This window comes from Psammomys obesus, unplaced genomic scaffold (genome assembly GCF_907164565.1).
Source record: "Psammomys obesus unplaced genomic scaffold, mPsaObe1.curated_primary_1811, whole genome shotgun sequence".
Taxonomy (NCBI): domain Eukaryota; kingdom Metazoa; phylum Chordata; class Mammalia; order Rodentia; family Muridae; genus Psammomys; species Psammomys obesus.
The window spans coordinates 16,533,888-16,544,539 of NW_026596085.1; the positions used below are offsets into that span (position 1 = coordinate 16,533,888).

Consider the following 10,652-nt stretch of genomic DNA (forward strand, 5'->3'; position numbering starts at 1 on the left):
GGGCACAGTAGCTGGCTGGCTTGCTGCCATCTCCTAGGACCAGAGCCCAAGGGGCACAGTAGCTGGCTGGCTTGCTGCCATCTCCTAGGACCAGAGCCCGAGGGCACAGTAGCTGACTTCTCCCGAGCGCGTCTCTGTGGCACCAGGCAGGCTGCTCTGTGAACCGAGAACTGGCCACATGAGCCAGCGAGTGACAGGTCAGAGAGGCAGAACCAGAAACCAGCAGCCTTCTAGACTGAGCTAGGGAGCAGAATTAACCACCGAGTTGAAAAATGGAGGAAGTCACAATGACACAATGCATTTGGATTCCATTTGAGTTTGTTTCTCTTAGCATACAAATAATTTTTCCAGCGACAATTGTAGTTTTGTATATCCTCATTGGGAGAGATCAAAATAAGATAGACTTAGAGAAGGAGGAGAATGAGAAAAGGATTGTTGGACTGGTGACCATAGAACAGAAATTAGAAAAAATTAGTTCCAGATGAGAAAAAGCCACAGGGGTTTGAGGAATTAGAATGGCAACCTGTGGAGAAACAATATATTGAATTAAAAATCCAGATTCTACTTATTGATACATATTCAGAATTCAGTGGGCTTTTACCTTGAATTCTGGAAAAGATGATGCTGAGGCTGAACATTTATTAGACATGGTGATTGTCTCGGAGGTGCCTTTGCAGATTGGGGCTGATGGTGCTTCGGCATGTGTATCGAGTGGAATACACCAGTTTTGTTTCGTTTTTGACATTATGGCATAAAAAATGTTACAGATATAACTTACAGTCTTATAGGTCAAGTAATTATGAAAAGATCTAACAAGAATTTATAAGAGGTACTCATAGAAGAAAAGGGATTAAGGTAGATATACCAGGGATAGATCAAATGGTACTTTATTGACTTTGAGTTTTTGGAAAATCAATGAAACAGGTAGCACAGCTACTGAAAAGCACTGGGTATTTAGAAAGGACTACTCAGTTAGATCAGACCGTGGATATCTTAGCTTCAAAATGGAAGGCAGGAAATGTTGCATTGGGGAGGAGATTTTGCATTTCTTTCTACAGGTAAAGAAAGGCTAAATATTACATCCAAACTGTTGGAAATCAGATTTGATAGGGGACGACCCCTTGAGGATCCTGACTACAGGCTGACCAACAAAGCAGGTAACTTGTGTTGCTGATCCTGCTACTTGGAAACAGCTTTGAGACTGCCAGAGGCCTGAATGTCTTTGCACAGCCAATAAATCTTGCTGGCTATAGAGTTCTCATGACTTTTTAGTACACCCTGTCTTTTCATATGGCAAGGATGGAGATTTATATTGTAGTTTGGTTATACAGTACAAACTAGCTATAAAGAAAGATAGATGTCTTTCACCTGCTCAAAGAGCAGAGAATTATCTTGAACTGATCTGCGTACATCCCATGCATATGTAATTTCAGAACTGTATATTACGTGTGAGAGCTTGTATGTTTATAGAACAAAAGGACCAAATACCAGTGAAGTTCTTACAAGATTCATCCTGGAGACGCTGACATGTCTGTTCAGCATCCGCTTTATCCAGCCACACACTGCTTCAGTTGTTCTTTCATCAAAGCTTGCTTCCAGGACAGTTTCAAAGAAAGCTGCTGATCCCCATTGGTCCAGCCTTTCAGACTGCTTTAGTCAAAACTTCATTTAAGCCTGCATTTTCACTACGTTTAAATACTAGACAACAATTTACAGCTAGCTTTCTTAAAACTTAACCATTTTTCCAATTTCCTTGGGTCCCCAAAAAAGGAATACTATACCCCAAATCAGCAGGACCAATTTTAAGAGAATGAGGTTCTATTCCCTTAAGGCAGGGTGGGTAGGTCTTGGTCAGTCTATCAGGTGATAAATGTTTGTCGTTATAAGAAGGGCGGTGGTTGCATACTGTTATAGTATTGCTCAGGGAGGAAACTAGATATAGGAATTTGGGCTCAAGGATTTTTCTCTTTCCTTTTCTTCATTCTTCTTTCTTAGGTAAGAGGAAAGGGGTTAAGAAGAAGAAGGGGGAAATAAAGGAACATCATATAGGAATAATATAGGAAAAATTGGGATAAAAGGTACATTATTAAATTTATAACTATTTTTATTCTCAAATATTTTACATTGGTTTATATTATTGTATATTAATATAATTTAAAGTTATTCTTGACATATATGTATAATATGTTTCAACTCTTGTATACAACTCATTTATAAATACAAGATTCCTTCCAGTCCTTTTAAAAACTGCTATTACAGTCAAGCACAGTGGCACACACCTGTAATCCCAGCACTTAGGGAGGCAGAGACAGGCAGATCTCTGTGAGTTCAAGGCCAAACTGGTCTACAGAGCGAGTCCAGGATTGCCAAGGCTACACTGAGAAATCCTGTCTCAAAAAACAAAACAAAAAAAACAAAACAAAACAAAAAAAAACCCTGCTATTACAAACTGTTTAGGATAATTAAGTTATACAGATTAACAGTCAAATACTAGTTTATCACGGAAATGTGTTTCCTAGGTTGAACAGATAGTAAATAGCTAAAAACAAGCGATGTTTGTGCTAAAACAAGCAATGATGTGCTATGGATAGTTGGTCTTCACAAACCTCAGAAACCACAGAATTTGGCATTTAAAGATGTGTTTATTATTTTAAGGCTTTTTTTTACATTGAAACATGTCAGCTCATGGCGGCTGACTTTCAAGTCAATTTGACTTGAGAGATGATGAGCATCAAAGAATCTCCTTTAGGAGTTTACTTCAAAGGTGGAAGGCTCCCACTGGGCAAAGAAATGCCTCTGCTCCTCTGCAGACAGTATGCTGTCCAAAATGGACAACACATAGATGCAGGCAAAGTTATCTGCCAAGCTCTGCCAAGACAGGGTAAGCAAGTCCTTCATAATTCCTGCTTCAAAAATATGTCTGTCAGATAGATATTCTGGGCCAGAAGGCTGAATGATGCTCCAATATTACAGAGAAATTTTGGGTGACTGTCCAGGCAGCCAGCTGTCTGTTAATTCTCTATTGTGGAAGCTACTTGCTGCTCTTCCAACATACTCTGATGGAGTTGAGGACTACACAGTTTAGTCTTGAAATTAGGCTTAAGTTGTTTAGGATTTAGAAAAAAATTTTAAAAATATTTTTCGGTCTAAATAGAAGTTTTAGGTTGTTAAATATAAGCTATTCTAGAAAATAATTTGGGTACAGAACTCTGAATTCAACAAGATAGGATGATAGTAGAGTACTATCTCCTGAGTTGCAAAATACGAATGGGCTGAACATTGTGAATGTAATTATTATATTACAGTTTTCATATAACATATTATTTATTCTTTATTATTGTAAGAGAAAGAGCCTTTTTATTTAGACAAAAAAGGACAATTGGTGGGGGTTGTTCTGGTGCTATGTATTCTAGTTCTAATTATTGGACCCCAAGATCTTGTTGTGAGCCAGACAAGTACATCCTCATGTATACCGGTTTTTGTTGTGTAAACCTTGCTCTACTTAATTTAAGGTTATTGGCTATAAAGTTGCTGATGCCTGCAGTTTGGGCATAAGAGAAGTTGGCAGAGCTTAGGTTTCCTGTCCTGGGGATCTCAGAGGAACCACGAGGCCAGAAGGAGGAGAGAGAGGAAACAGAAGATGTAGCAGGACAGGAAACTGGAGAAAAGGAAGTCACCATGGGGCAGCAAGGACAATGAGCACATGGCCAGGAGGGCTGGCCTGATGGAACAGCAGCAACCCTGGCAAGAACAATTATGACAAGTAACTTGGTGTGTGTAGCTGGGAAATAGCAAAATATCTTAGAGGGTACCTGTCCCAGTACCTTAAAGCTTTTATAATTTTAAAAGGCCTCTGTGTTGATTATTAGGGAATCAAGCTGCAGTAGAGAAGCCTTCTAGAGTCTAATATCCAAGGTCCATAACACATCTTCTTGGACTGCCTTTCCTTTGCAAACTGTCAGGGCACCACTATCACAGTTCATGAACATCTATCTTGTCTCTGTCCTATCTTGGCAAATGGTGCTGCAACTTCTTGGGGAATCTTTTCCTGCTCACACAGGATGGAATTCTGGCACTGAGTGCTATTTTCTGAGTAATGCCTTGTTGATTAATGTTCAGCTGACAAGGAGAAAGCCATCCCAGAGGTTCAGCATCCCTTCAGGGACACTTTTAGACCACACTTCGAGAACACTATAGAAAGGTCCAGTGATCAGTGGCCTGTAGCTTTGTATCCAACTCCAGGAAATCAGTGATTGAAATTTATGTCATTCATATTAAACATGCTGACCAGGGAAGAGATTGGCAGCCAGAAGCTCCTAGAAGCATATATAACAGTACTAGAAGAAAATAGTCTATGGCTTAGGATTATCTGTGTTATGCAGATAGGCCAGGTCATGTTGGATAAGCATCCTCAAGTCTCAGGGGCTCAGCATACAGCAGCTTATCCCTGTGCCTAGCAAGACAGCTTTGGGTGCGTGTGCCCGTCTAGAGCAGTGGTTCTAAACCTGCGGGTTGCAACCCCTACAGAGGCTGCACATCAGATATCTTACATTTCAGATATTCACACTGTAGTTTATAACAGTAGCAAAACTACAGTAATGAAGAGGCAATGAAATAATTTTATAGTTGGGGTCACCACAACTTGAATTATATTAAATGATTGCAGCAAAAGGAAGGTTGAGAACCACTGGTCTTCCAGTTCTGTATAGTGGTTCATTTGTAGACCAGTAGGGATTTCATTTGCTTTATGATATAGCACATGGGAAGCATCCCTCTTTCCTTCAGCCCCGAAAGAGAAGATAGGCGTGAACAATCATAAGATAGTAAACAGAAGATACAAACAGTCACTTCAAAGACCTTGGAAATGATACCTCATATCTGTTCCTGTTTAATGGCTACATCATGTGGATGTATTTATCTCAGCACATGACTGGGCAGGGAAGACATAGATCCCATACCCAGAAACAATCCATCCTGATAGGAGTAAAAATAGACAGCCCATCATCACTGTTCCTTCCTGTTCCTGCAGGTATGCTGATGACTCCATGAAGTTAAGAGACAGTTCCTTTTGTAGCTGGAAGAACGGTGTGGATTCTTCCTGGAAGAAGGAAAGCAGTGAAGATACCTAGACCTCTGAAAAAGCACAGGCTCTTCAGACAAATGTGAGCTGCAGGAAGCCAGAACTACAGACTAAAGTGCCTCTACACCCTCCTTTCCAGAACTTACTTCCCCTCCAGAGTGGCTAGCAGATCATCATCAGTGTGCAGAGAGACAGGTAGGGCCAGGACATAAGTGGGCCAGCCTTGCCAGTCTGCTGCTGGCTCGGCTACAGCCAGGCAGGGCTGGGCAGGAACCATCAGGAGCTTTGATGCTCTGCTCCAGTTCTAGGTAAATGGTGTTACAGCTAAATCAGAGACAGAAAGACAGCTCTACAAAAGGCAGAGGCCAGCCACCGTTCCCTGTAGCCTGCATGACAGTCTCTGTAGCCTGCATGAATCGGTTTCCCAGACATAGAGGAGGAACACCATTCCCCGACCATCTCATGTACAGATGCAGACCCCATCCTCTGGAACCTGGGACCCAGCAACAAGGAAGTTTCCCAGCAAGCCAAGGTGGCACACTGAGGTCACGCTGTGCTGTGTGGGTGCAGCTGTGCAGTCCTACCAAGTCAGGTCATGTTGACGAAGAAGCCATTTGAGAAGAGGTCCAGAGTGCCCCCTCCTCCATTCCTCTCAGGAGAGCTGGAGGTTTCCTTCCCCCTGTGAAAGGCACCATGGGAGGAGGGCAGAACTGCAGGACCCAGCCCAGCCTTCTGGGGCCAAAAACATGGGTCTTGGCTGGACCTGATATTTCACTTATCCGTCGAGATGGTTCTTTTTCTGAGTCTCAGTTTCCTTCTCTCCTGAGTGGAGGCAATACTTCTTCTCTCTAAGGACTGAACTGTGTCCTAACCTGGAAATGTGACCTTTGCACAACATGGTCTTTTAGAGTGAACAACTTAAAATGGGTTCAATAAAGTGGCCCCAATGCACCGGGGCTGCTGTCTTTATAGAGAAGGAGAAATCTGCACTAGACACTCAGGGAAAGATGGCCAGGGGACAGGAGAGAAGTGGTCAGATGTCCAGGAAGCTGAGGACTCTGGCAGGCCCCACACGCTGGGAGAGCAGAAGGGACCTGCCTGGAGTTTTTAGGGGGAGCGTGGCCACACCTTGGTTCATGACTTCTGTCTTCTAGAACTGAGCATGAGCTTCCCTTGTCTGACACTCAGCTTCTGTTACAGCAGCCTCAGGAGCAACTACACCATGTACCACCGCTACCGCCCCAGGTGACTTCTTAGAACGTAGAGACAAGCCGTGCTGATTCTGGCCTTTGTCACATGCCAAGCACAAACATAGTGGAAGGTGCCTCACACACAGAGGAGCAGGACACAGGCCCGTGCCTGTCCCTGTCCCCTAACAGCTGTGCAGCACCTCAGTTTCCTCATCAGCACGATGATGTGGGAAATGCTACCCACTTTCCACGCTGTCACAAAGATAAAATGAATGACAGCAAGCAGCTGTATAATGACTGCTTTGTACCTTTTAGAAGGGACAAAGGGGATGCCATTTTCTACTGACAACAAGCTTTGACCTGACAATCATTTCTCAATGGTTCTGCTAGACGAATGAAGGAAGTAGATTTCTATCTCTGTCCCCAGTCATCTGGGTCTCTCCTGATGCAGACACACTGTGTCACAAGTCAAAGTGGAGTGTCTCACCATTCTGGCCTCCCCAGGACCTACATCCACCAAGATGTCAATGGTTAAACTGGCAGCAGGCAAGAGAAGGCTTCTTAAAGGCTTCTACAAGGGGCAGTCCTGGAGGTAGGGATCATAAAGCCTGGGCAATGCTGCATCAGCCCATTTGATTTTCTAGAATGCCAGGTCTGGCAGGTCCTAGCTGTGGCACCAGAACAGACAGTTCCAGATCCATTTAGAGCTGTCAGCATTAAGCCCATGATGCCTACCCTGCTCAAGCCTCCATGGCTATGCTGTATGCTGGCTAAAACAGGCCTCTGGGCATCCAGAATGTGATTTGAAAAACTCGGAAGAAGCACGGTGCTTGTCTTCAAATTGCACTACTTGGATGTGGTCTAATCAAGCTCTTTCTGGGACTTTCTGGGACTTCATGATAGAGGTTTGTTTCCATCCCATCTCTGTTCACCTCACAGGTCCTGTCACTTCTCAGGTCTCCCAATGTTCCAAATATGGGAGCAGGAGTTACAGAGCCTAACATTCTCCAAGTTCAATCCAGTCCATGTGATTCTCCGTGTCAAGTCACTCTCTGTGTAACTGTTCTACCTCTCACTGGAGCAAGACCCAAACAGGTAGACATAGGTGAGAGGTAGTCACCCTGGCACTCGGTGTATTGGATCCCAAGCATACATCTATGTTGGTGTGAGCACATAGCTGCCTTCCTTGTTCATTACATGCCTGTGTTCATTTTGTCAGTAGAGAGGGCTGTGCTATGCAGATGCTAGATCTGGCCCCAGCAGCTATGGCATGTGAGGTATGTTAGAGACAAGGTCATTGTCTTAAATGACAAATGGGCCTGGACCTCACTTTCCTTATAAGAAAATGAGAATACTTTCTGCTTCATGGCGTCTGTCCACTGAGCCTCTTTTACAAGGCTATCTGCAGGAAGGCGTTTCGATAAAAGGAGCAACATGGTGGAGCTTGAATAAGTCTCCGGACAGAATGTATTAAGTACCTAGGATGTAGTGAAAGCGAACACCTGACAGGCGTGCTCAGGCTCAGAGAGCAAATCCATCCAGACACCACCACGTGTACCCACCCTCCACACCATGCTAAAATATATTACTTTCGTGGTCCCAGACAGTTTTGCTTGGTGATAGGAGTTTCGTGGGAGAGGCAGCTGGGTTCTGGGAACACCTGTTTATCACAGGGCTTTCCATGTGAGTCTAACAACTGAGGAGTGTTTGAGAATGCATGTGGGAAGCATTCCTAAAGCAGGTACTACACCAGTGCTCAGCGTACCTCACGAGCCTGTGATTGGCATTCACAGTGTTCATTAGCATGTGGCCACTTTTCAGTCTACAGCCTCTCAGCTGGAGGTATGGCAGATCCACTCTTCCTTGGCCTTTCTGGAACTGGCCAGCGTTTCCTGTTTGTACACTGGACGGTACACTCTTCCGCCTCTACCTACAAGTAGAATGAGTGCTAATGATCTCTTGAAGTTTAGAGATATGCAGACTAACAAGATGCAGCTTTGAGGGTGCCCGACCTCTCATGCTGACTTAGGAGACAGGGACAGCTTCCCATAGTTGGTGACATTGAACTGAAGCCTTCTGTTTGCATGTTACCATATACAAGACTTTTACCACTTTTTACTTTTTAGTTATCCCATTTACCGAGCACCTCTCTTCTGCTAGGTACCATGCTTGTGCTTCAGCCCCTGAATATTACCTGTTCCCAGCAAGTAGGAATAACTGTCCCCATTTCACAGATGAGGAAACTGAAGCTTAGGGCAGTCACCACCAAGGTATAGCTCAGTAGCTAAGCTAAACTGAAAATAGTTTTTTATACAGCCCCTGGTAGGAACAGTCTAGATATCAAAAGCTGGTTCTTAACCTGCTTGGTCAAGAGTATGTTGAGTATTGACTGCCTTCTTTCCCCCTCAAAGTTAAGTTAGGAATATATATATATATATATATATTTTTTTTTAATGAGAATGTCAATGGCTAATTTAGTATGCAAATCAAAATACTTAATGTTTCATCTTTGAGCTGCAGACTTTACAGGGAACAGGCATTAATACTGAAGGTCCCCCAGGAAAGAAAAAGGGTCATCTTTTTCCTCTCATGGTCTTCACAGGGTTAGCCAACTTTTTGTTTTGTTTTGTTTTGTTTTTAACTGTTTGCCTGGCTGTCCATCCAGTATTTCTTTCTGCTTGTTCTTAATCTAGTACAACAGTTTAGAGCTGCCAGCAAGAAGAAAGAAAGCTACACTCTACCATTTGTGATTTTCATTTGCATTGAGCAAAAGACCCTTTGAATCAATTGCTGACATCTTTGATGACCACCAAGGGATGCTTAGAGGGCCTGAAGAAGAGCACCAGCCCTGGTGATGGTTGGTGCAAATCTACCTCTGTGGCTGCCTGAACCTTAGCTTCTGTGTTAGCCATATTCAGTAGGCTCTCTCTCGACAGTTTGTAGTATGCACCCCTGCTTTTCATGCAGCCTTCTCTGCTTGTCTGTCCTGTATTCTGTAGTGTTCACTGACTGTCACAGCATGTGATAACCCCAGCTTTATCTCCTCCTTGGACTGCAAACTGGCTGCAGCACTGGAACACACTTTAGGCTATGGTTCAGAAATGCATTTGTTTGAGCCAGCTGACTAGTTACTCCATTCCAGTAGACGCTAAGCTTCAGACACTTTTCATTTGATCTGGTCTGATGCCTAATTCCTGCAATCCTAGCACTCAGATTACAGAAGTAGTAGCATTGTTAGGTTGCACCCAAACCTGAGCTGTGGGCTACATAGTGAGTTCCAGACCAGGTTGGGCTACAAAGCGACATCCTGTCTCCAAAAATATAAAGAAAAGGAAAAAAATAAAAAAGGAAGAGAGAGACTTTAGGTTAGGCTGCTACTCACACCACTGCAGTGTCGCCTTGTCCATGCCTGAAATCCTCTGGCCTCTGTTTAGGTTGCTGACGCTCTGAATTTGGCACAGCTCTGCTTTGTGAGCCCCTCTGATTCTAGTTTTTCCATCCTATCTGATGGTCCTGTGCCTGGTTACCATTAGCACTTCCAGGGATGCCCTGAAAAGCAGCTCTGGGAGCCTTGAGGTTCCAGTTGCCTTTCTGTTCCTGCTTTTTTTTTTTTTTTTTTTTTTTTCAGTCTCCTGGTTAAAAAGTAGGCCTGGCAATCACACATAGGCATCTGAGTGTTAATTGAGGTTCATTAAGATCCAAGAGGTTCAAGAAAAAGAATGACTTGCTGCATTGTGTGACATTAGTATGAATTAGATTAGAATACCGATTGGCTGGACAGTGGGATTTGAGTCTCCAGTTAAAACTTTGTAAAAGGGAGGAAAAGTAGCTCCTTTAATCTTTTGTGAAATCATACCAGGACCCTCATCCGAGAGACTCCTGACTAAGCTTCTAGGACTACAGACCCTGTGATCCAGACAGCTGAGGGAAGACAAAAGATTGAGATAGGAGCTCAGGCCCTGGGCAGAGGAGAGAAAGGATAGATAAAAGCCAGTACCTTGTGGCAACCACCTCAGGGTAATTCAAAATGCCCCCAAAATTGGTCTAATATAAATCAGGGCACCTGACTCAGAACTAGTGTATATTTGGCCAAAAGTAAGGGCTCTAGGAAGTAAGGGCTAGCCAGACAGTAGCCCCAGCCCAAGTGTAGCCATGGTCTCCATATGGGCAGTGTTAGCCCCTGGATCAAGGAAGCTCATGGACTTCAATGTCCTTGGTGGGACTTTGTGTGACACTTGTGGCAGATTGTTATAGTTAACGTACTTTATGGTATTAGGGTTTGGGTATGAAATGTGACCCCAAAGCACTGATGGTTGAAGATTCCTCAGCAAGTGGTACTGTTGAAGAATGATTGGATCATAGGGGGGTGACATTGGATTAAT

General features: G+C 43.7%; 1 long non-coding RNA gene across 2 annotated transcripts in view; it reads left to right on the forward strand.

Moving 5' to 3' along the window:
• Positions 1–8,976, forward strand: part of LOC129690959 (uncharacterized) — a 15,178-nt gene extending 6,202 nt beyond the window's left edge. Inside the window, exons 3-4 of one of the 2 annotated variants that reach the window (XR_008722401.1) lie at positions 5,030–7,365; positions 8,964–8,976. This is a non-coding gene — a long non-coding RNA (uncharacterized LOC129690959). Of the gene's footprint in view, positions 1–5,029; positions 7,595–8,963 lie in introns of those variants that run through there. The other variant, XR_008722400.1, reaches the window with a different exon arrangement.
• The last annotated feature ends 1,676 nt before the right edge of the window (positions 8,977–10,652 follow it).